The sequence below is a fragment of the Carica papaya genome, chromosome 9 (assembly GCF_054855325.1).
Source record: "Carica papaya isolate Zhongbai chromosome 9, ASM5485532v1, whole genome shotgun sequence".
In the NCBI taxonomy this organism is placed as follows: Eukaryota; Viridiplantae; Streptophyta; class Magnoliopsida; order Brassicales; family Caricaceae; genus Carica; species Carica papaya.
The window spans coordinates 11,952,673-11,974,603 of NC_142317.1; the positions used below are offsets into that span (position 1 = coordinate 11,952,673).

At 44.8% G+C, this 21,931-nt stretch overlaps 20 pseudogenes; 17 read left to right on the forward strand and 3 right to left on the reverse strand.

The window, feature by feature from the left end:
* The first annotated feature begins 442 nt into the window (after positions 1-442).
* Positions 443-561, forward strand: LOC148239949 (5S ribosomal RNA; annotated as a pseudogene).
* A 312-nt stretch (positions 562-873) lies between these two features.
* On the forward strand, positions 874-992 carry LOC148239950 (5S ribosomal RNA; annotated as a pseudogene).
* Positions 993-3,743: 2,751 nt separating this feature from the next.
* Positions 3,744-3,862, forward strand: LOC148239951 (5S ribosomal RNA; annotated as a pseudogene).
* A 529-nt stretch (positions 3,863-4,391) lies between these two features.
* On the forward strand, positions 4,392-4,510 carry LOC148239952 (5S ribosomal RNA; annotated as a pseudogene).
* An 851-nt stretch (positions 4,511-5,361) lies between these two features.
* Positions 5,362-5,480, forward strand: LOC148239953 (5S ribosomal RNA; annotated as a pseudogene).
* Positions 5,481-6,010: 530 nt separating this feature from the next.
* LOC148239954 (5S ribosomal RNA) lies at positions 6,011-6,129 on the forward strand (annotated as a pseudogene).
* Positions 6,130-6,976: 847 nt separating this feature from the next.
* Positions 6,977-7,094, forward strand: LOC148239955 (5S ribosomal RNA; annotated as a pseudogene).
* A 206-nt stretch (positions 7,095-7,300) lies between these two features.
* On the forward strand, positions 7,301-7,419 carry LOC148239956 (5S ribosomal RNA; annotated as a pseudogene).
* A 200-nt stretch (positions 7,420-7,619) lies between these two features.
* On the forward strand, positions 7,620-7,738 carry LOC148239957 (5S ribosomal RNA; annotated as a pseudogene).
* A 531-nt stretch (positions 7,739-8,269) lies between these two features.
* On the forward strand, positions 8,270-8,388 carry LOC148239958 (5S ribosomal RNA; annotated as a pseudogene).
* Positions 8,389-9,237: 849 nt separating this feature from the next.
* On the forward strand, positions 9,238-9,356 carry LOC148239959 (5S ribosomal RNA; annotated as a pseudogene).
* Positions 9,357-9,561: 205 nt separating this feature from the next.
* LOC148239960 (5S ribosomal RNA) lies at positions 9,562-9,680 on the forward strand (annotated as a pseudogene).
* Positions 9,681-10,209: 529 nt separating this feature from the next.
* LOC148239961 (5S ribosomal RNA) lies at positions 10,210-10,328 on the forward strand (annotated as a pseudogene).
* Positions 10,329-11,809: 1,481 nt separating this feature from the next.
* LOC148239962 (5S ribosomal RNA) lies at positions 11,810-11,928 on the forward strand (annotated as a pseudogene).
* Positions 11,929-13,274: 1,346 nt separating this feature from the next.
* LOC148239963 (5S ribosomal RNA) lies at positions 13,275-13,393 on the forward strand (annotated as a pseudogene).
* Positions 13,394-13,728: 335 nt separating this feature from the next.
* LOC148239964 (5S ribosomal RNA) lies at positions 13,729-13,847 on the forward strand (annotated as a pseudogene).
* Positions 13,848-14,604: 757 nt separating this feature from the next.
* LOC148239965 (5S ribosomal RNA) lies at positions 14,605-14,723 on the forward strand (annotated as a pseudogene).
* Positions 14,724-16,427: 1,704 nt separating this feature from the next.
* LOC148239966 (5S ribosomal RNA) lies at positions 16,428-16,546 on the reverse strand (annotated as a pseudogene).
* Positions 16,547-17,792: 1,246 nt separating this feature from the next.
* On the reverse strand, positions 17,793-17,911 carry LOC148239967 (5S ribosomal RNA; annotated as a pseudogene).
* Positions 17,912-19,185: 1,274 nt separating this feature from the next.
* Positions 19,186-19,304, reverse strand: LOC148239968 (5S ribosomal RNA; annotated as a pseudogene).
* Positions 19,305-21,931: the final 2,627 nt, after the last annotated feature.

Sequence of the window (21,931 nt, forward strand, 5' to 3'; positions counted from 1 at the left end):
TATTTTACTTGATATTAGAATGAGAAATAAAGATGTAATGTCCATGCACAAAGAAACAAATGACGGGAGGGGGCATGGAAGGAGAAGGAGTGTATGTATTTACAGTGCAGAAAGAAATGGGTACGATTCTACCAGCACTAATGCAACAGATCCCATCAAAACTCCTCATTGAAGTGTGCTTGGGTGAGAGTAGCACTAGGATGGGTGACCTCTTGGGAAATCCTCATGTTGCATCCAATTTTTTGCAGATGGGGCGTTCGACGTTACGCTCGATTGGAACTATGATCCACTGGTTTATTTACAAATGTGAGTCATGGCGCCGGAGCATTTTACTTGATATTAGAATGAGAAGCAGAGGTGCAGTGCTCACGCACAAGGAAATAAATGACGGAAGGGGGAGGGAAGGAGAAGGAATGTATTTATTTGTAGCGCAGAATGAAACGGTTGCGATCATTCTAGCACTAATGCACCGAATCCCATCAGAACTCCGCAGTTAAGTATGCTTGGGCGAGTGAAGTACTAGGGCGGTTGACCTCCTGGAAAGTCATCGTGTTGCACCCTTTTTTTTACAGATGGAGTGTACGACGTTACGCTCGACTAGAACTATGGACCGCTGGTTTATTCACAAATATGAGTTAAGGCACTGGGGCATTATACTTTATATTAGAACGAGAAACTGAGGTGCAGTGTGCACGCACAAAGAAATAGATGACGGGAGAGGGGAGGGAAGGAAAAGGAGTATATTTATTTGCAGCGTGGAATCAAACGAGTGTGATCATACCAGCACCAATGCACCGGATCCCATTAGAAATAGATGACGAGAGAGGGGAGGGAAGGAAAAGGAGTATATTTATTTGCAGCGTGGAATTAAACGAGTGTGATCATACCAGCACTAATGCACCGGATCCCATTAGAAATCCGTAGTTAATTTTACTTGGGCGAGAATAGTACTAGGATGGGTGACCTCTTGGGAAGTACTAGTGTTGCACCAATTTTTTTGCAGATGGGCATTCGACGTTACACTCGACTGGAACTATGGTTTGCTGGTTTATTCGCAAATGTGAGTCAAGGTACTGGGGTATTTTACTTGATATTAGAACGAGAAGCAGAGGTGCAATGTGCACGCACAACAAAACAAATAATGGGAGGGGGAGGGGAGGAGATGGAGTGTATGTATTTGCAGCCCGTAATGAAACAGGTGGGATCATACCAACATTAACGAATCAGATCCCATCAGAACTTTGTAGTTAAGTTTACTTGGGCGAGAGTAGTACTAGGATGGGTGACCTCCTAGGAAGTTTTTGTGTTGTACCCATTTTTTAACAGATGGGGCGTTCGATGTTACACTCAATTAGAACTATGGTCCACTGGTTTATTCGCAAATGTGAGTCAAGGCGCCGAAGAATTTTACTTAATATTAGAATGAGAAGCAGAGGTGCAGTGTGCACACACAAGGAAAAAAATAATGGGAGTTGGGAGGAAAGGAGAATGAGTGTATGTATTTGCAGTGCAGAATGAAACGAGTGCGATTGTACCAGTACTGATGCACCGGATCCCATCAGAACTCCACAGTGAAGTGTTCTTGGCCGAAGTAGCACTAGGATGGGAGATCTCCTAGGAAGTCCTCGTGTTGCACCCATTTTTTGGTAGATGGGGCGTTCGACATTATGCTCGACAAGAACTATGGTCGCTGGTTTATTCGAAAATGTGAGTCAAGGTACCGGGGCATTTTACTTGATATTAGAATGAGAAGCAGAGGTGCAGTGTGCACGCACAAAGAAACAAATGACGGGAGGGGGAGGGAAGGAGATGGAGTGTATGTATTTGCAGCGCGTAATGAAACGGGTGGGATCATACCGGCACTAACGAACTAGATCCCATCAGAACTTTGTAGTTAAGTTTGCTTGGGTGAGAGTAGTACTATGATGGATGACCTCCTAGGAAGTTTTCGTGTTGTACCCATTTTTTCGCAGATGAGGCATTCGACGTTACGCACAATTAGAACTATGGTCCATTGGTTTATTCGCAAATGTGAGTCAAGTGTCGATGCATTTTACATGATATTAAAATGAGAAGCAGAGGTGCAGTGTGCACATACAAGGAAACAAATGATAGAAGTTGGGAGGGAATGAGAAGGAGTGTATGTAGTTGCAGTGCAGAATGAAACGAGTGCGATTCTACCAGCACTAATGCATCGGATCCAATCAGAACTCCGTAGTGAAGTGTGTTTGGCTGGGAGTAGCACTTGGATGGGAAACCTCCTAGGAAGTCCTCGTGTTACACCCATTTTTTTGCAGATGGGGCGTTCGACGTTAAGCTTGACTAAAATTATGGTCAGTTGGTTTATTCGCAAATGTGAGTCAAAGTGCCCGAGCATTTTACTTGATAATAGAACGAGAAGCAGAAGTGCAGTGTGCACGCACAATGAAACAAATGACGAAAGGAGTGTATCTATTTGCAATGCATGATGAAACGAGTGTGATCATACCAGTAGTAATGTACCGGATCTCATCAGAAATTTGCAGTTAATTGTGCTTTGGCGAGAGTAGTACTAGGATGGGTGAACTCTTGGGAAGTTCTTGTGTTGAACCCATATTTTTGAAGATGGGGCGTTCGACGTTATGCACGACTAGAACTGTGGTCCGCTGGTTTATTTGCATATGTGAGTCAAGGGGCCGGGGTATTTTACTTGATATTAGAACGAGAAGAGGAGGTGCAGTGTGCACGCATAAGGAAACAAATGACGGGAGGGGGGAGGGAAGGAGAATGAGTGTATGTATTTGCAGCGCAGAATCAAAGGGGTGCAATCATACCAACACTAATGAACTTGATCCCATCAGAACTCCACAGTTAACTATGCTTAGGCGAGTGTAATACTAGGATGAGTGACCTCCTGGGAAGTCTTCGTGTTGCACCCATTTTTTGCAGATGGGGTGTTCGACGTTACGCGCGATAGGAACTATGGTCTACTGGTATATTCATAAATGTGAGACAAAGTGCCAAGGCATTTTACTTGATATTAGAATGAGAAGCAGAGGTGCAGTGTGCTTGCACAAAGAAATAAATGATGGAAGGGAGAGGGATGACGAAGGAGTGTATGTATTTGCAGTGCGGAATGAAACGGGTGCGATCATACCAACACTAATACATCGGATCCAATCATAACTCCGCAGTTAAGTGTGCTTGGGCGAGTGTAACACTAGGACGGGTGACCTCCTTAGAGGTCCTCGTGTTGCAGCCATTTTTTTGCAGATGGCGCATCTGACGTTACACTTGACTTGAACTATGATCCATTGGGACATTTTACTTGATATTATAACGAGAAGCTGATGTGTAGTGTGCACACACAAGGAAACAGATGAAGGGATGGGGGAGGAAAGGAAAAGGAGTGTATGTATTTACATCACAGAATCAAACGGGTGCGATCATACCAGCACTAATACACCAGATCCCATTAAAACTCCGCAGCAAAGTGTGCTTAGGCAAGAGCAGTACTAGGATGGGTAAACTCCTGGGAAGTCCTCTTGTTGAACCCATTTTTTTTTACAAATGGGGCGTTCGACATTACGCGCGATTGGAACTATGGTCTGCTAGCTTATTCACAAATGTGAGTCAAGGCACCGAGGTATTTTGTTTGATATTAAAACGAGAAGCAGGGGTGCAGTGTGGACGCACAAGGAAACAAATGACGGGAGGGGGAGGGATGGAGAAAGAGTGTATGTATTTGCAACGCAGAATAAAAGGGGTGCGATCATACCAGCACTAATGCACCGGATCCCATCAGAACTCCACAGTTAACTGTGCTTGGGCGAGTGCAGAACTAGGACGAGTGACCTCCTGGGAAATCCTTATATTGCACCCATTTTTTTGCAGATGGGGCATTCGACGTTACGCGCGACAGGAATTATAGTCTGGTAGTTTATTCGCAAATGTGATTCAAGGCACCGGGGCATTTTACTTGATATTAGAACGAGAAGCAGAGGTGCAGTGGGCACGCACAAGGAAACGAATCACGGGAGGGGCAGGGATGGTGAAGGAGTGTATGTATTTACAGCACGGAATCAAACAGGTGCAATCATACCAGCACTAATGCACCGAAACCCATCAGAACTTGTAGTTAAGTTTGCTTAGGCGAGAGTAGTACTAGGATGGGTGACCTCCTAGGAAGTTTTTGTGTTGTACCCATCTTTTTGCAGATGGGGTATTTGACATTAAGCGCGATGGGAACTAGGGTCCGCTAGTTTATTCGCAAATGTGAGTCAAGGTACCGGGACATTTAACTTGATATTAGAACGAGAAGCAGAGGTGTATTGTACACGAACAAGAAAACAAATGATGGCAGTTGGGAGGGAAGGAGAAGGAGTGTATGTATTTGTAGTACAAAATAAAACGAGTGCGATTCTACCAGCACTAATGCACCGGATCCCATCAGAACTTCGCAGTGAAGTGTGTTTGGCTGAGAGAAGCACTAGGATAGGTGACCTCCTGGGAAGTCCTCATGTTGCACCTTTCTTTTTCTAATGGGGCGTTCGACATTACGCTCACTGGAACTATCGTCCGCTGGTTTATTCATAAATGTTAGTCAAGGCGCCATGACATTTTACTTGATATTAGAATGAGAAGCAGAGGTACAGTGTGCACGCATAAGAAAACAAATAACAGAAGGGGGCATGGAAAAGGAGTATATCTATTTGCAGTGCGTGATGAAATGGGTGCGATCATACCAGTAGTAATGCACCAGATCCCAGTAGAACTCCGTAGTTAATTGTGTTTGGGCGAAAGTAGTACTAGGATAGATGACCTCTTAGGAAGTCCTCGTGTTGCACCTATTTTCTTAAAGATGGGGCAGTCGATGTTACGTGCGACTAGAACTATGGTCCGTTGGTTTATTCGCAAATGTGAGTCATGGTGCCATGGCATTTTACTTGATATTAGAACAAGAAGCAAAGGTGCAGTGTGCATGCATAAGGAAACAAATGACGGGAGGGGGGAGGGAAGGAAAAGGAGTGTAAGTATTTGCAGTGCGGAATCAAAGGGGTGAGATCATACCATCACTAATGCACCGGATCCCATCAGAACTCTACAGTTAACTGTGCTTAGGCAAGTGCAGTACTAGGACGAGTGACCTCTTGGGAAGTCCTCACTTTTCACTAATTTTTTTGTAGATGGTGCGTTCAACGTTACATTCGATTGGAACTATGGTCCGCTGGTTTATTCGTAAATGTTAGTCAAGGCGCCCGGACATTTTACTTGATATTAGAATGAGAAGCAGAGGTGCAGTGTGCACGTACAAGAAAACAAATGACGGACGGGGGGGGGTGGTGGAGAAGGAGTATATCTATTTACAACACGTGATGAAACGGGTGCGATCATACCAGTAGTAATGCACCTGATCCCATCAGAACTTCGTAGTTAATTGTACTTGGGCGAAAGTAGTACTAGGATAGGTGACCTCTTGGGAAGTTCTCGTGTTGCACCCATTTTATTACAGATGGGGCATTCGACGTTACGCGCGAGTGGAACTATGGTCCCCTGATTTATACACAAATATGAGTCAAGGTGCCATGGCATTTTACTTGATATTAGAACGAGAAGCAAAGGTGCAGTGTGCATGCACAAGGAAACAAATGACGGGAGGGGGGAAGGAAAGATAAGGAGTGTATGTATTTGTAGTGCGGAATCAAAGGGGTGCGATCATACCATCACTAATACACCGGATCCCATCATAAATCTACAGTTAACTGTGCTTGGGCAAGTGCAGTACTAGGACGAGTGACCTCTTGGGAAGTTCTCGTTTTTCACCAATTTTTTTGCAGATGGGCGTTCAACATTACGCTCGACTAGAACTATGGTCTGCTAGTTTATTCGCAAATGTGAGTCAAGGGGCCGAGGAATTATAGTTGATATTAGAATGAGAAGCAGAGGTGCAATATGCACAAAAAAAAAAACAGATGACGGGAGGGGGAAGGGAAGGACAAGGAGTGTATGTATTTGCAGTGCAAAATCAAAGGGGTGCGATCATACTAGCACTTATACACCGGATTTAATCAGCACTTCATAGTTAAGTGTGCTTGGGCGAGAGTAGTACTAGGATTGGTAACCTCCTGGGAAGTACTCGTGTTGCACCCTCTTTTTTGAAGATAGAGCGTTTGACATTACGCGCGACTGGAACTATGGTCCGCTGGTTTATTCGCAAATGTGAGTCAAGGTGTCAGGGCATTTTACTTGATATTAGAACGAAAAGCAGAGGAGTAGTGTGCATGCACAAGGAAACAAATGACGAGAGGGGGAGGGATAGAGAAAGAATGTATGTATTTACAGCGCGGAATGAAGCGGGTGCGATCATACCAGCACTAATTCACTGAATCCTATCAGAACTCGCATTTAAGTGTACCTGGGTGAGAGTAGTAGTAAGATGGGTGACCTCTTGGGAAATTCTCATATTGCACCGATTTATTTGCAGGTTGGGCAATCGACGTTACACGCGATTGGAACTATAGTCTATTGGTTTATTCGCAAATGTGAGTCAAGGTGCCAGAGTATTTTAATTGATATTAGAATGACAATCAGAGGTGCAGTGTGCACGCACAAGGAAATGACGGGAGGGGGAGGGAAGGAGAGGGAGTGTATGTATTTACAGCGCGAAATGAAACGGATGCAATCATACTAGCACTAATGCATCGGATCCCATCAGATTTCTGCAGTTAATTTTGCTTAGGCGAAAGTAGTACTAGGATGGGTGACCTCTTGGGAAGTCCTCGTGTTGAACTCATTTTTTTACAGATGGAGCGTTCGACTTTATGCAGGACTATAACTATAGTCTGCTGGTTTATTTGTAAATGTGAGTCAAGGCGCCGGGGCATTTTACTTGATATTAGAACGAGAAGAAGAGGTGCAGTGTACACGCACAAGGAAACGAATGACGGGAGGGGAGGGATGGCGAAGGAGTGTATGTATTTATAGCGCGGAATCAAATGGGTGCAATCATACCAGCACTAATGCACTGAAACCCATCAGAACTTGTAGTTAAGTTTGCTTGGGCGAGAGTAGTACTAGGATGGGTGACCTCCTGAGAAGTTTTCGTGTTGTACCCATTTTTTTGCAGACCGGGTATTTGACGATACACGCGATTGGAACTAGGGTCCGCTAGTTTATTCGCAAATGTGAGTCAAGGCACCGGGGCATTTTACTTGATATTAGAACGAGAAACAGAGGTGCAATGTACACGAACAAGGAAACAAATGACGGCAGTTGGGAGGGAAGGAGAAGGCGTGTATGTATTTACAGTGCAGAATTAAACGAGTGCGATTCTACCCGCACTAATGCACCGGATCCCATCAGAACTCCGCAGTGAAGTGTGCTTGGCCGAGAGAAGTACTAGGATAGGTGACCTCCTAGGAAGTCCTCATGTTGCACCTTTTTTTTTCTAATGGGGCGTTCGACATTACGCTCACTGGAACTATGGTCCGCTGGTTTATTCGTAAATGTTAGTCAAGGCGCCCGGGCATTTTACTTGATATTAGAATGAGAAGCAGAGGTACAGTGTGCACGCATAAGAAAACAAATAACGGAAGGGGGCGTGGAAAAAGAGTATATCTATTTGCAGTGCGTGATGAAACGAGTGCGATCATACCAGTAGTAATGCACCGGATCCCATCAAAACTCCGCAGTTAATTGTGTTTGGGCGAAAGTAGTACTAGGATAGGTGATCTCCTGGGAAGTCCTCGTGTTGCACCTCTTTTTTTACAGATTGGGCATTCGACGTTACGCACGAGTGGAACTATGGTCCACTGGTTTATTCGCAAATGTGAGTCAAGGTGCCATGGCATTTTACTTGATATTAGAACGAGAAGTAAAGGTGCAGTGTGCATGCACAAGGAAACAAATAACGGGAGGGGGGAGGGAAGGAGAAGGAGTTTATGTATTTGGAGTGCGGAATCAAAAGGGTGCGATCATACCATCACTAAGGCACCGGATCCCATTAGAACTCTACAGTTAACTGTGCTTCGGCAAGTGCAGTACTAGGACGAGTGACCTCTTAGGAGGTCCTCGTTTTTCACTAATTTTTTTGCAGATGGGGCATTCAACGTTACGCTCGACTGGAACTATGGTCCACTGGTTTACTCGCAAATATGAGTCAAGGAGCTGGGGCATTATACTTGATATAAGAACAAGAAGTAGAGGTGCAATGTGCATGCACAGAAAAACAGATGACAGGAGGGGGGAGGGAAGGAGAAGGAGTGTATGTATTTGCAATGCAGAATCAATGCGGTGCGATCATACTAGCACTTATGCACCGGATTCAATCAGAACTTCGTAGTTAAGTGTGCTTGGGGGAGAGTAGTACTAGGATTGGTGACCTCCTGGGAAGTACTCGTGTTGCACCCTTTTTTTTGAAGATAGAGCATTTGACGTTCCGCGTGACTGGAACTATGGTCTGCTGGTTTATTCGCAAATGTGAGTCAAGGTGCCAGAGCATTTTACTTGATATTTGAACGAGAAGCAAAGGAGCAGTGTGCATGCACAAGGAAACAAATGACGGGAGGGGGAGGGATGGAGAAGGAGTGTATGTATTTGCAGCGCGGAATGAAGCGGGTGCGATCATACCAGCACTAATTCACCGGATCCTATCAGAACTCGCATTTAAGTGTACTTGGGCGAGAGTAGTAATAAGATGGGTGACCTCCTAGGAAATTCTCATATTGCACTTATTTATTTTCTGATTGGGCGATCGACGTTACACGCGACTGGAACTATGGTCCAATGGTTTATTCACAAATGTGAGTTAAGGCGCTAGAGTATTTTACTTGATATTAGAACGAGAAACAGAGGTGAAGTGTGCACGCACAAGGAAATAAATGACGGGAGGAGGGAAGGAGAAGGAGTGTATGTATTTGGAGCGCGAATTGAAATGAGTGTGATCATATCAGCACCTATGCACCAGATTCCATATTAACTCCGTAGTTAAGTGTGCTTGGGCGATAGTAGTACTTGGATGGGTGATATTCTAGAAAGTTCTCATGTTACACTGATTTTTTTATAGATTGGGCGATGAACGTTACGCGCGACTGGAACTATGGTCCGCTGGTTTATTCGCAAATATGAGTCAAAGTACTAGAGTACTTTACTTGATATTAGAATGAGAAGCAGAGGTGCAGCATGCACGCACAAGGAAACAAATGACGGGAGGGGGAGGCAAGGAGAGGGAGTGTATGTATTTGCAGCGCGGAATAAAATGGGTGCGATCATACCAGCATTAATGCTCCGGATCCTATTAGAACTCTGCAGTTAAGTGTGGTTGGGCGAGAGTAGTACTAGGATGGGTGACCTCTTGGGAAGGCCTCGTGTTGGACCCTTTTTTTAAAGATGGGACGTTCGACGTTATGCCTAACTGTAACTATGGCTCGCTCATTTATTCGCAAATGTGAGTCAAGGTGCTAGGGCATTTTGCTTAATATTAGAACGAGAAGCAGAGGTGCATTATGCACGCACAAGGTAACAAATAACAGGAGGGGGGAGGGAAGGAGAATGAGTGTATGTATTTGCAGTGCAAAATGAAATTGGTGCGATCATACCAGTACTAATGCACCGAATCCCATCAGAACACCACAGTTAAGTGTGCTTCGGTGAGAGTAGTACTAGGATGGGTGATCTCCTGGGAAGTCCTCTTATTGCACCCATTTTTTTGCAGATGGGGCGTTTGACATTACGAGCAACTGGAACTATGGTCGCTGGTTTATTCCCAAATGTGAGTCAAGGCGTTGGGGCATTTTACTTGATATAGAGCAAGAAGGAGAAGTTCAGTGTGCACGCACAAGGAAACAAATGACGGGAGGGGGGAGGGAAGGAGAAAGAGTGTATGTTCTTGTAGTGCGGAATGAAACGGTTGCAATCATACCAGCACTAATGCACCGGATCCCATTAGATCTCTGCAATTTAGTGTGCTTGGGGGAGTGTAGTACTAGGAGTGGTGAACTCCTAAGAAGTCCTTGTGTTGCACCCATTTTTTTTCAGATGGGGCGTTCGACATTACGCGTGACTGGAATTATGGTCTGCTGATTTATTCACAAATTTGAGTCAAGGCGCCGACGCATTTTACTTGATATTAGAATGAGAAGCAGAGGTGCAGTGTGCACGCACAAGGAAACAAATGAGGAGAGGGATGAGGGAAGGAGAAGGAGTGTATGTATTTGCAGCGCGAAATGAAACGGGTGCGATCATACCAGCACTAATGCACTAGATCCCATCAGAACTCCGTAGTTAAGTGTGCTTGGGCGAGAGTAGTACTAGGATAGGTGATCTCTTGGGAAGTTCTCATGTTGGACCCGTCTTTTTTGCAGGCAAGGTGTTAAATATTACGTGTAACCTGAGACACGGTCCACTGGTTCATTCGCCGTCGTGAGCCGCGGCACTAGAGCATTTTTCTTAATATTTTCATGCATCCATTTATAGTCCATCACGTGATAAGAGTGTCATTATGAGTATCTTAAATAATAAAACAACCAAAACAGAGGTGTGGCGGGCGATCCGTTCATCTGGGCGTGAGTCAAGGCAACAGGGCATTTTACTTAATATTACAACTAGCAGTAGAGGTGCGGTGTCCACGCAGAGCGAAACAAATGATGGGAGGGGGGAGGGAAAGATAAGGGGTATATGTATTTGAAGTGCGAAATAGGACGGGTAGTATCATACTAGCACTAATGCATCGTATCCCATCATAACTCTACAGTTAAGCGTGTTTGGGCGAAAGTAGTACTAGGAAGAGTGACCTCCTAGGAAGTGCTTGTGTTGTACCTGTCTTTTTGCGGATAGGGTGTTAAACGTTACGCGCGACCAGAGCCATAGTCCACTGGTTCCTTTGCAGGCATGAGTCGTCGCGTCGGGGCATTTTGCTTACTTTTTTTTGTGCACTCATTTATATTCCACCACGTGATAAGAGAGTCATTATGAGTATCTTACATAGTAGAACAACGAAAAAAAAAGGTATGGCAGGTGGTCCTTTAATCTGGGCATGAGTCGAGGTGCTAGGGCAATTTGCTTGATATTAGAACTAGAAACAGAGTTACAATGTGCGCACATAGCAAAAAAAATTATGGGAGAGGGGAGGAAAGGAGAAGGGGTATATATATTTGCAATGCGGAATAGAAGGGGTGCGATCGTACCAGCACTAATGCATCGGATCCCATCGAACTATGTAGTTAAGCATGCTTGGGCGAGAGTAGTACTAGGATCAGTAACCTCCTGAGAAGTCCTCGTGTTGCACTGTCTTTCTGCAAACAAGGCGTAAAACAATACACGTGATCAGAGCCACAATCCACCGACTTGAGTCTCATCACCAGAAAATTTTGCTTACTATTTTTACGTGCATTCATTTATAGTCTACTACGTGATAAGAGTGTCATTACAAGCATCTTACATAGTAGAATAAAGAAAAATGAGGTACGGCTGGCAATCCTTTCTTCTGGGCATGAGTCGGGGCATTTCGCTTGCTATTAGAACTATAAACAGAGGTTCAGTGTGCGCGTTCAGTGAAACAAATGACGGGTGGGGAGAGGGAAGGAGAAGGGGTACAATCATACTAACAATAATATACTGGATCATCGAACTCCATAGTTAAGCATGCTTGGGCGAGAGCAGTACTAGGATGGGTGATCTCCTGGGAAGTTCTCGTGTTGCACTTGTCTTTTTGCAGACGGGGCATCAAACATTACGCGCGATCGGAGCCACAGTCTGCCGCAGAGTAAAATAAATGACGGGAGGTGTGAGGGAATGAGAAGGGGTATATGTATTTGCAGCGTAGAATTGGAAGTGGTGCAATCATACTAGCACTAATTCACAAGATCCCATCAGAACTCCGCAGTTAAGCGTGCTTGGACGAGAGTAGTACTTAGATGGGTGACCTCCTGGAAAGGCCTCGCGTTGTACCCATCTTTTTGCAGACGGGGCAGTAAACGTTACACAGGACCGGATCTATGGTCTGCAGGTTCATTCGCAAACGTGAGTCGCGACACCGGGATATCTTTGTTAATATTTTTTGTGCATTCATTTATAGTTCACCACATGATAAGATTGTTTTTACGAGTATCTTACAAAGTAGAACAACGAAAACAGAGGTGTAGCGAGCGGTCTGTTCATCTGGGCATGAGTTGAGCGCATCTTACATAATAAGATAACAAAAATACAGGTGCGGCAGGCAGTTCGTTCATCTAGGCGTCAGTCGAGGCACCAGAGCATTTCAGTTGATATTAGAACTAGAAATAGACGTGCGGTGGGCACGCACAGCAAAACAAATAACGGGAGGGAAGAGGGAAGGAGAAGGGGTATATGTATTTAAAGCGCAAAATGAAACTAGTGCGATCATACAAGCACTAATGCACCAGATCCCATTAGAACTCCACTGTTATGGGTGCTTGGGCGAGAGTAGTACTAGGATTGGTGACCTCCTTGGAAGTCCTTGTGTTGCACCTGTCTTTTTACAAACATAGCGTTAAACGTTACGCGCGATAGGGAGCCGTGGTCTACCAGTTCATTCGCCAGCATGAGTCGTGGTGTGAAGGCATTTTGTTTATATTTTTAGTGCATTCATTTATAGTCCACCACATGATAAGAGTATCATTACGAACATCTTAATTAGTAGAACAATGAAAACAGAGGTACGACGGGCGATCCATTCATTTGGGCATCTGTCAAAAAATTTCGCTTGATATTAGAACTAGAAGTAGAGGTGCGGTGTGCGCACGATAAAACAAATGACGGGAGGGGAAAGGGAAGGAGAAGGGGCATATGTACTTGCAGTGCAAACAAGAAAGGGTGTGATCAAACCAGCACTAGTTCACCGGATCCCATTAAAACTCCAAATTTATGCATGCTTGGGCGAGAGTAGTACTATGATGGGTGACCTCTTAAGAGGTCTTCGTGTTGCATCCTTTTTTTTGCAGACGGGGCATTAAATGTTACGTGGGACCAAAGCGACGGTCCAGCGTTGCATTTGCAAACGTGAGTCACGGCACCGGGACATTTTGCTTAAAATTTTTCGCGTATTCAATTAAATCCCATCACGTGATACGATTATCATTGTGAGTTTCTTAAATTGTAGAACAACAAAAACCGAGGTGCGCGGGCGATCTGATAAGATGGGCATGAGTAGAGGCGTCGGGGCATTTCGCTGGATATTAGAACCAGAAGCAAAGGTGAGGTGCGTGCATAGCGAAACAAATTACAGGAGGGGAGAGGGAAGGAGAAGGGGCATATGTATTTGCGGTGAAAACAAAAAATGGTGCAATCATACAAACACTAGTTCACCGGATCCTATCAGAACTCCGCAGTTAAGCGTGCTTGGGGGAGAGTAGTAATAAGATGGGTGACCTTCTAGGAAGTTCTCGTGTTGCACCATTCTTTTTTTAGACGGGGCGTTAAACGTTACGCGAGACTAGAGCGACGGTGCACTGATTCATTCGCAAATGTGAGTCACAGTGCTGAGGCATTTTGCTTAATATTTTTTGCCCATTCAACTAAAGCCCATCATGTGATGAGAGTGTCATTGCGAGCATCTTACATAGTAGAAAAACAAAAAATATGGTGCGGCGAGCGTTCTGTTCATATGGGCATGAGTCGAGGCGCTGGGGCATTTCGGTTGATATTAGAACTAGAAACAGAGGTGAGGTGCGCGCACAGCGAAACAAATGATGCGAGGGGAGAGTAAAGTAGAAGGGGTATACAAACTAAAATTGGTGTGATCATACCAGCACTAATTCACTGGATCCCATCAAAACTCCACAATTAAGCGTGCTTGGGTGGGAGTAGTACTAGGATGGGTGACCTCTTGGGAAATCCTCATGTTGCATTCTTCTTTTTGTAGACGGGGTGGTAAACATTACGCAGGACCGGAGCGATAGCCTACTGGTTTGTTCACAAACGTGAATCATGTCGCCGAAGCATTTTGCTTAATATTTTTCGTGCATTCAATTATATCCCACAACGTGATAAGAGTGTTATTACGAGCATCTTATATAGTACAATAATGAAAACAGAGGCGCAGCGGGTGATCTGTTCATCTGGGCATGGCCGGGGTATTTTGCTTGATATTAAAACTAGAAATAGAGATGAGGTGTGTGTGTGCAGTGATACAAATGGTTGGAGGGGGAAGGGAAGGCGAATGAGCACATGCATTTGTAGCGGGGAATGGGACGGGCGCGATCAGTCCAGCACTAATGCACTGAATCCCATAAGAACTATACAGTTAAGTGTCCTTTGAATCCCATTGAATCCTTGTGTTGCACCTGTCTTTTTTCAGATGGAGCATTAAGCATTACGCACGACAGGAGACGCAGTCCACTGGTTCATTCGCTAGCGTGAGTTTTGGCGCCATTCGTTTATAGTCCACCACATGATAAGAATGTCATTACGAGTAGGTTACAGAGTAGAATAATAAAAAATGAGGTCCGGCAGACGATCCGTTCATCTGGGCGTGAGTTGAGCCGCCAGGGTATTTCACTTGATATTAAAATTAGAAGTAGAGATGCGAGGTGCGCGCACAGTAAAAAAAATGACGGGAGGGGGGAGGGAAGGAGAAGGAGTATATGTATTTGCAGCGCAAAATAAAATATGTGCGATCATACCAACACTAATTCACCGAATCCCATCAGAACTCCGTAATTAAGTGTTTTTGGGCGAGAGTAGTACTAGGATGGGTGACTTCCTGAGAAGTCCTCGTGTTGCACCCTTCTTTTTGCAGACGGGGCGTTAAATGTTGTGCGGGACTGGAGCGACGGTCTGCCGATTCATTCACAAACGTGAGTCACAGCGCTGGGGCATTTTTCCTAATACTTTTTATGCATACAATTAAAGCCCATCACATTATAAGAGTGTTATTACGATTATCTTACATAATAGAACAACAAAAATAGAAGTGCGGCGGGCAATATGTTCATATGGGCATGAGTCGAGGCACTGGGGCATTTTTCTTGATATTAGAACTAGAAGCAGAGGTGAGGGGTGCGCGTACAATGAAATAAATGACTGGAGAGGGGAGGGAAGGAGAAGGGGCACATGTATTTGTAGTGCGGAATGGGACGGGTGCGATCAGACCAACACTAATGCACTGAATCCCATAAGAACTCTACAGTTAAGTGTCCTTTGGTGAGAGTAGTACTAAGATTGTGGACCTTTTGAAAAGTCCTCGTGTTACACCTATTTTTTTGCATACGAGGCATTAAACGTTACGTGCGATCAGAACCACGGTCCGTCAATTCATTTGCAAATGTGAGTCCCGATATTAAGGTATTTTGCTTAATTTTTTTCGTGCATTCATTTCATCTGGGTGTGAGTCGAGCTGCCGGGGTATTTTGTTTGATATTAGAATTAGTAGCAGAGGTGCAAGGTGTGCGCACAGCAAGAAAAATGACGAGAGTGGGGAAGGAAGGAGAAGGGGTATATATATTTGCAGCGCGACAAGGAACGGGTGCGATCATACTAGCACTAATTCACCGGAACCCACAACACGAGGACTTCCTAGGAGGTTACCCATCCTATTACTACTCTCGCCCAAAAATGCTTAACTGCGGAGTTCTGATGGGGTCTGACCAATTAGTGCTCGTATGATCGCACCCATTCCATTTCGCGCTACAAATAGATATAGCTCTTCTCCTTCCCTCCCCCCTTTCGTTATTTTTCTCGCTGTGCGCGCAACCTACACCTCTGCTTCTAATACTAATATCAAGCGAAATTCCCCGGCGGCTCGACTCACACCCAGATGAACGGACCACCTGTCGCACCTCATTTTTTGTAGTTATGCTATGTAAGATGCTCGTAATGACTCTCTTATCATGTTGTAGAATATAAATGAATGCACAAAAAATATTAAACAAAATGCCCTGACACCACGACTCACGTTTGCGAATGACCTGATGGACTGTTGTTCTGGTCGCACGTAACATTTATTTCCTCATGCGCACAAAAAGAGGTGCAACACGAGGACTTTCCAAGAGGTCAACCATCTTAGTGCTACTCTCACCCAAGGACACTTAACTACTGAGTTCTTATGGGATTTGGTGCATTAGTGCTGGAATTATCGCACCAATCCAGTTATGCGCTATAAGTGCATCTGCCTCATCTCCTTCCCTCCCCCCTCCCGTCATTTATTTCGCTGTGCGCGCACACCTCATCTCTGCTTCTAGTTCTAATATCAAGTGAAATGCCCCGTCGCCTCGACTCATGCCCATATGAATGGATCGCCCGCTACACCACTATTTTCGTTGTTCTATTATGTAAGATACTAGTAATAACACTCTTATCCTGTGATGGACTTTAATTAAATGCATGAAGAATATTAAGAAAAATGCCTCGGCGCCGTAACTCACATTTGCAAATGAACTGGCAGACTGTAGCTCCGGTCCCGCATAACGTTTAACGCCCCGCCTGAAAAAAGAAGGGTGCAACACAAGGACTTCCCAGGAGGTCACCCATCCTAGTTCTACTCTCGCCGAAAAATGCTTAACTGCGGAGTTCTGATGGGATCCGGTGAATTAGTGCTGGTATGATTGTACTCATTCCATTTTGCGCTGCAACTAGATATACCCCTGTTCTATTCCTCCAGCCTCTCGTCATTTTTTTTATTGTGCGCGCATCCTGCACCTCTGCTTCTAATTCTAATATCAAGCGAAATACCCCGGCGGCTCGACTCATGCCCAAATGAACAGACTGTCTGCCATACCTCATTTTTTATTATTCTACTATGTAAGCTACTCATAATGACACTCTTATCACATGGTGGACTATAAATGAATGCACAAAAAATATTAAGCAAAATGCCATGGTGCCGAGACTTATACCGGCGAATGAATCAATGGACCGCGTCTTCGGTCGTGCATAATATTTAATGCTCCATCCGAGAAAAGACAGGTGCAGCACGAGAATTCAGTGGGATTCTAAGGACACTTAACTGCAGAGTTCTTATGGGATTCAGTGCATTAGTGCTGGACTGATCGCGCCCCTCCCATTCCCCGCTACAAATGCATTTGCCCCTTCGCCTCCCCCCCCCCAATCATTTGTATCATTGTACATGCACACCTCAATCTGTTTCTAGTTTTAATATCAAGCAAAATGTCCCGGCCACGCCCAGATGAACGGATCGCCTGCCGCACCTCTCTTTTCGTTGTTCAACTATGTAAGATACTCGTAATAACACTTTTATCATGTGGTGGGCTATAATTGAATGCACGAATAATATTTAGCAAAATGCCCCGGTGCTCTGATCACGTTTGCAAATGAAACGACAGATCAACACTCCGATCCCGCGTAACGTTTAATGCCTTGTCTGCAAAAAGAAGGGTGCAACACGAAGACTTCCCAGGAGGTCATCCATCCTATTACTACTCATGCCCAGACACGTTTTTTTGCAGATTTCTGATGGGATCCGGTGAACTAGTGCTGGTACGATCGCACCCTTTCTTGTTTGCACCGTAAATACATATGCCTCTTCTCATTCTCTCTCCCCACCCGTCATTTGTTTTGCTGTGCACGCACCTCACCTCTGCTTCTAGTTCTAATATCAAGTGAAATGCCCCGATGCCTCGACTCATGCCCATATGAACGGATCACCCGCCACACCTCGTTTTTTGTTGTTCTACTATGTAAGATACTCGTAATGACACTCTCATGACGCGATTGGCTTCAGTTGAATGCGCGAAAAATATTACGCAAAATGCCTCGGCACTGTGACTCTTGTTTGCAAATGAACCGGCGGACCATCGCTCCAGTCCTGCATAATGTTTAACGCGTACTATGCAAAAAGAAGGATGCAATATGAGGAATTCGCATGAGGTCACCCATCCTAGTACTACTCTCGCCCAAGCCCGCTTAACTGCGAAGTTCTGATAGGATCTGGTGAACTAGTGCTGGTATGATCTCACCCTTTCTTGTTTTTGCCGCAAATACATATGCCCTTTCTCCTTCTCTCTCCCCTCCCTTCATTTTTTTGCTGTGCACGCACCTCACCTCTTCTTCTAGTTCTAATATCAAGCGAAATGCCCCACGCCTCAACTCATGCCCATATGAAAGGATCGCCTGCCGCATCTCAATTTTTGTTGTTCTACTATGTGAGATACTCGCAATGACACTCTTATCATGTAAAGGGGTTTAATTGAATGCGCGAAAAATATTAAGCAAAATTCTCCGATGCTGTGACTCACGTTTGCGAATGAATCGTTAGACCGTCGCTCCGGTACCACGTAACATTTAATGCCCCATCTACAAAAAGAAGGGTATAACACGAGGACTTCCAAGGAGGTCACCCATCCTAGTTCTACTCTCGCCTAAGCACGCTTAACTGCAGAGTTCTGATGGGATTTGATGAACTAGTGCTGGTATGATCGCACCAATTTTAATTTGCACCGTAACTACAAATACCCCTTCTCCTTCCCTCTCCCCTTTCGTCATTTGTTTCCCTCTCCACGCACCTCACCTCTGCTTCTAATTATCATATCAAGTACAATGCCCCGGTGCCTCGACTCACGCCCATATGAACGGATCGCGCTGCATCTCGTTTTTCATTATTTTACTATGTAAGATGCTCGCAATGACACTCTTATCACGTGATAGGCTTTAATTAAATGCACAAAAAATATTAAGCAAAATGCCCCGACACCGTGACTTACATTTGCAAATGAACTGGCAGACCTTTGCTCCAGTCCCGCGTAATGTTTAATGCCGTGTCTGCAAAAAGAAGGGTTCAACACGAGCACTTCCCAAAAGGTCACCCATCCTAGAACTACCCTCACACAAGCATGCTTAACTACGGAGTTCTGATGGGATCCGATGAACTAATGCTAGTATGATCGCAGACACTCTAGTTCGTGCCCCAAATACCTATTCTCCTCCTTCCCTCTCCCTTCCTGTCATTTGTTTTGCTTTACATGCATTTCACCTCTGCTTCTAATTCTAATATCAAATGAAGTGCCCGGCGCCTCGACTCATGCCCATATGAACGGATCACCCATCGCACCTCGTTTTTTGTTGTTCTACTATGTAAGATGCTTGTAATGGCACTCTCATCACGTGATTGGCTTCAGTTGAATGCGTGAAAAATATTATGAAAAATGCCCCGGCGCTGTGACTCTTGTTTACGAATGAACCGGCGAACCGTCGCCCCAGTCCCGCATAATGTTTAACGCCTACTCTGCAAAAAGAAGGATACAACATGAGGAATTCGCAGGAGGTCACCCATCCTAGTATTACTCTCGCCCAAGCCCGCTTAACTGCGGAGTTCTGATGGGATCCGGTGAACTAGTGCTGGTATGATCTCCCCCTTTCTTGTTTTTGCCGCAAATACATATGCCCCTTCTCCTTCTCTCTTCCCTCCCGTCATTTGTTCGCTGTGCACGCACCTCACGTTTGCGAACGAACCGTCAGACCGTCACTCCGGTCCCACGTAACGTTTAATGCCCCGTCTGCAAAACGAAGGGTGTCACAGGAGGACTTCCAAGGAGGTCACCCATCCTAATGCTACTTTCACCCAAGCACGCTTAACTGCGGAGTTCTGATGGGATCTGATAAACTAGTGCTGGTATGATTGCACCAATTTTAATTTGCGCCGTAAATACATATACCCCTTCTCCTTCCCTCTCCCCGTTCGTCATTTGTTTCGCTCTCCACGCACCTCACCTCTACTTCTATTTATCATATCAAGTAAAATGCCCCGGTGCCTCGACTCACGCCCATATGAACGGATTGCGCTGCATCTCATTTTTCATTATTTTACTATGTAAAATGCTCGTAATGACACTCTTATCACGTGATAGGCTTTAATTGAATGCACGAAAAATATTAAGCAAAATGCCCTAGCGTAGTGACTCACATTTACGAATGAACCGGCAGACCTTTGCTTTGGTCTTGCGTAATGTTTAATGCCCCGTCTGCAAAACGAAGGGTTCAACACGAGCACTTCCTAAAAGGTCATCCATCCTAGAACTACTCTCACACAAGCACGCTTAACTGCGGAGTTCTGATGGGATCCGGTGAATTAATACTAGTATGATCGCAGCCACTCTAGTTCGTGCCCCAAATACCTATACCCCTTCTCCTTCCCTCTCCTTTCCTATCATTTGTTTCGCTTTACATGCATTTCACCTCTGCTTCTAATTCTAATATGAAACGAAGTGGTTGGCACCTTGACTCATGCCCATATGAACGAAACACCGGTCGCACCTCGTTTTCGTTGTTTTACTATGTAAGATGCTCGCAAAGACACTCTTATGACGTGATGGGTTTTAATCGAATGCTCAAAAAATATTAAGAAAACTATCTCGGTGCCATGATTCACGTTTGTGAATGAACTGTTGGATCGTCGCTCCGATCCTGCATAACGTTTAATACCTCATATGCAAAAAGAAGGGTGCAACACGATGACTTCCCAGGAGATCACCCATCTTAGTACTACTCTCGCCGAAGCACACTAAACTGCGTAGTTCTGATGGGATCTGGTGAACTAGTACTGGTATGATCGCACACGTTTTGGTTTGTGCCGCAGATACATATACCTCTTTTCTGTCTGTCTCTCTTCCCGTCATTTGTTTCGCTATGCGCGCACCTCACCTCTGCTTTTAGTTCTAATATCAAGCAAAATGCCCCGGCGCCTTGACTCATGCCCATATGAACAAAACGTCAACCGCACCTAGTTTTTCGTTATTCCACTATTTAAGATATTCGCAACGACACTCTTATCACGTGATGGACTTTAATTGAATGCGCAAAAAATATTAAGCAAAATACCCCGGCGCCGTGACTCATGTTTACGAATGAACTGGTGGACCGTCGCTCCGATCCCATGTAACGTTTAACGCCCCATCTATAAGAAGAATGGTGCAACACTAGGACTTCTAAAGAGGTCACCCATCCTAGTACTCCTCTCGCTAAAAAATGCTTAATTGCGGAGTTCTGAATGGATCCGGTGAATTAGTGCTGATATGATCACATCTGTTCCATTTTGAACTACAAATACATATACCCCTTCTCCTTCCCTCCCCCCTCCCATCATTTGTTTCACTGTACGCGAACCCCAGACCTCTGTTTCTAATTCTAATATCAAGAAAAATGCCCTGGTGGCTTGACTCATGCCCAGATGAACGGACTACCCACTGCACCTTTTTTTTGTTGTTCTACTATGTAAGATTCTCGTAATGAGACTCTTATAACATGGTGGACTATAAATGAATGCATGAAAAATATTAAGCAAAATGTCCTGACGCTGCGACTCACGTTTGCGAATGAACCGACGGAGTGTTGTTCGCATCGAGCATAACGTTTATTTTCTCGTGTGGAAAAAAATAGGTATAACAAGAGGACTTTCCAAGAGGTCAACGATCTTAGTGCTAATCTAACCAAAGGACACTTATTTGCAGAGTTCTTATGAGATTTAGTACATTAGTGCTAGTCTGATCGCACCCGTCCCAATCTGCACTACAAATGTGCCCCTTCTCCTTCCCTCCCCCCTCCCGTCATTTGTTTCATTGTACACACACACCTCACCTCTACTTCTAGTTCTAATATCAACTGAAATGCCCCTGCGTGTCGACTCATTCCTATATGAATGGTTCGCTCGCCGCACCTCTATTTTCGTTGTTCTACTATGTAAGATACTTGTAATCACGTGATGAGAGTGTCATTACGAGCATCTTAGATAGTAGAACAACGAAAAATGAGGTGCGGCAGACGATCCGCTCATATGGGCATGAGTCGAGGCGCCGGGGCATTTCGCTTAATATTAGAACTAGAAGCAGAGGTAAGGTGCACGCACAGCGAAATAAATGACGGGAGGGGAGAGAGAAGGAGAAGGGGCATATGTATTTGCGGCACAAACAAGAAAGGGTGCGATTAGACTAGCACTAGTTCATCGGATTCCATCAGAACTTTGCACAAAAACGAGCTTGGGCGTGAG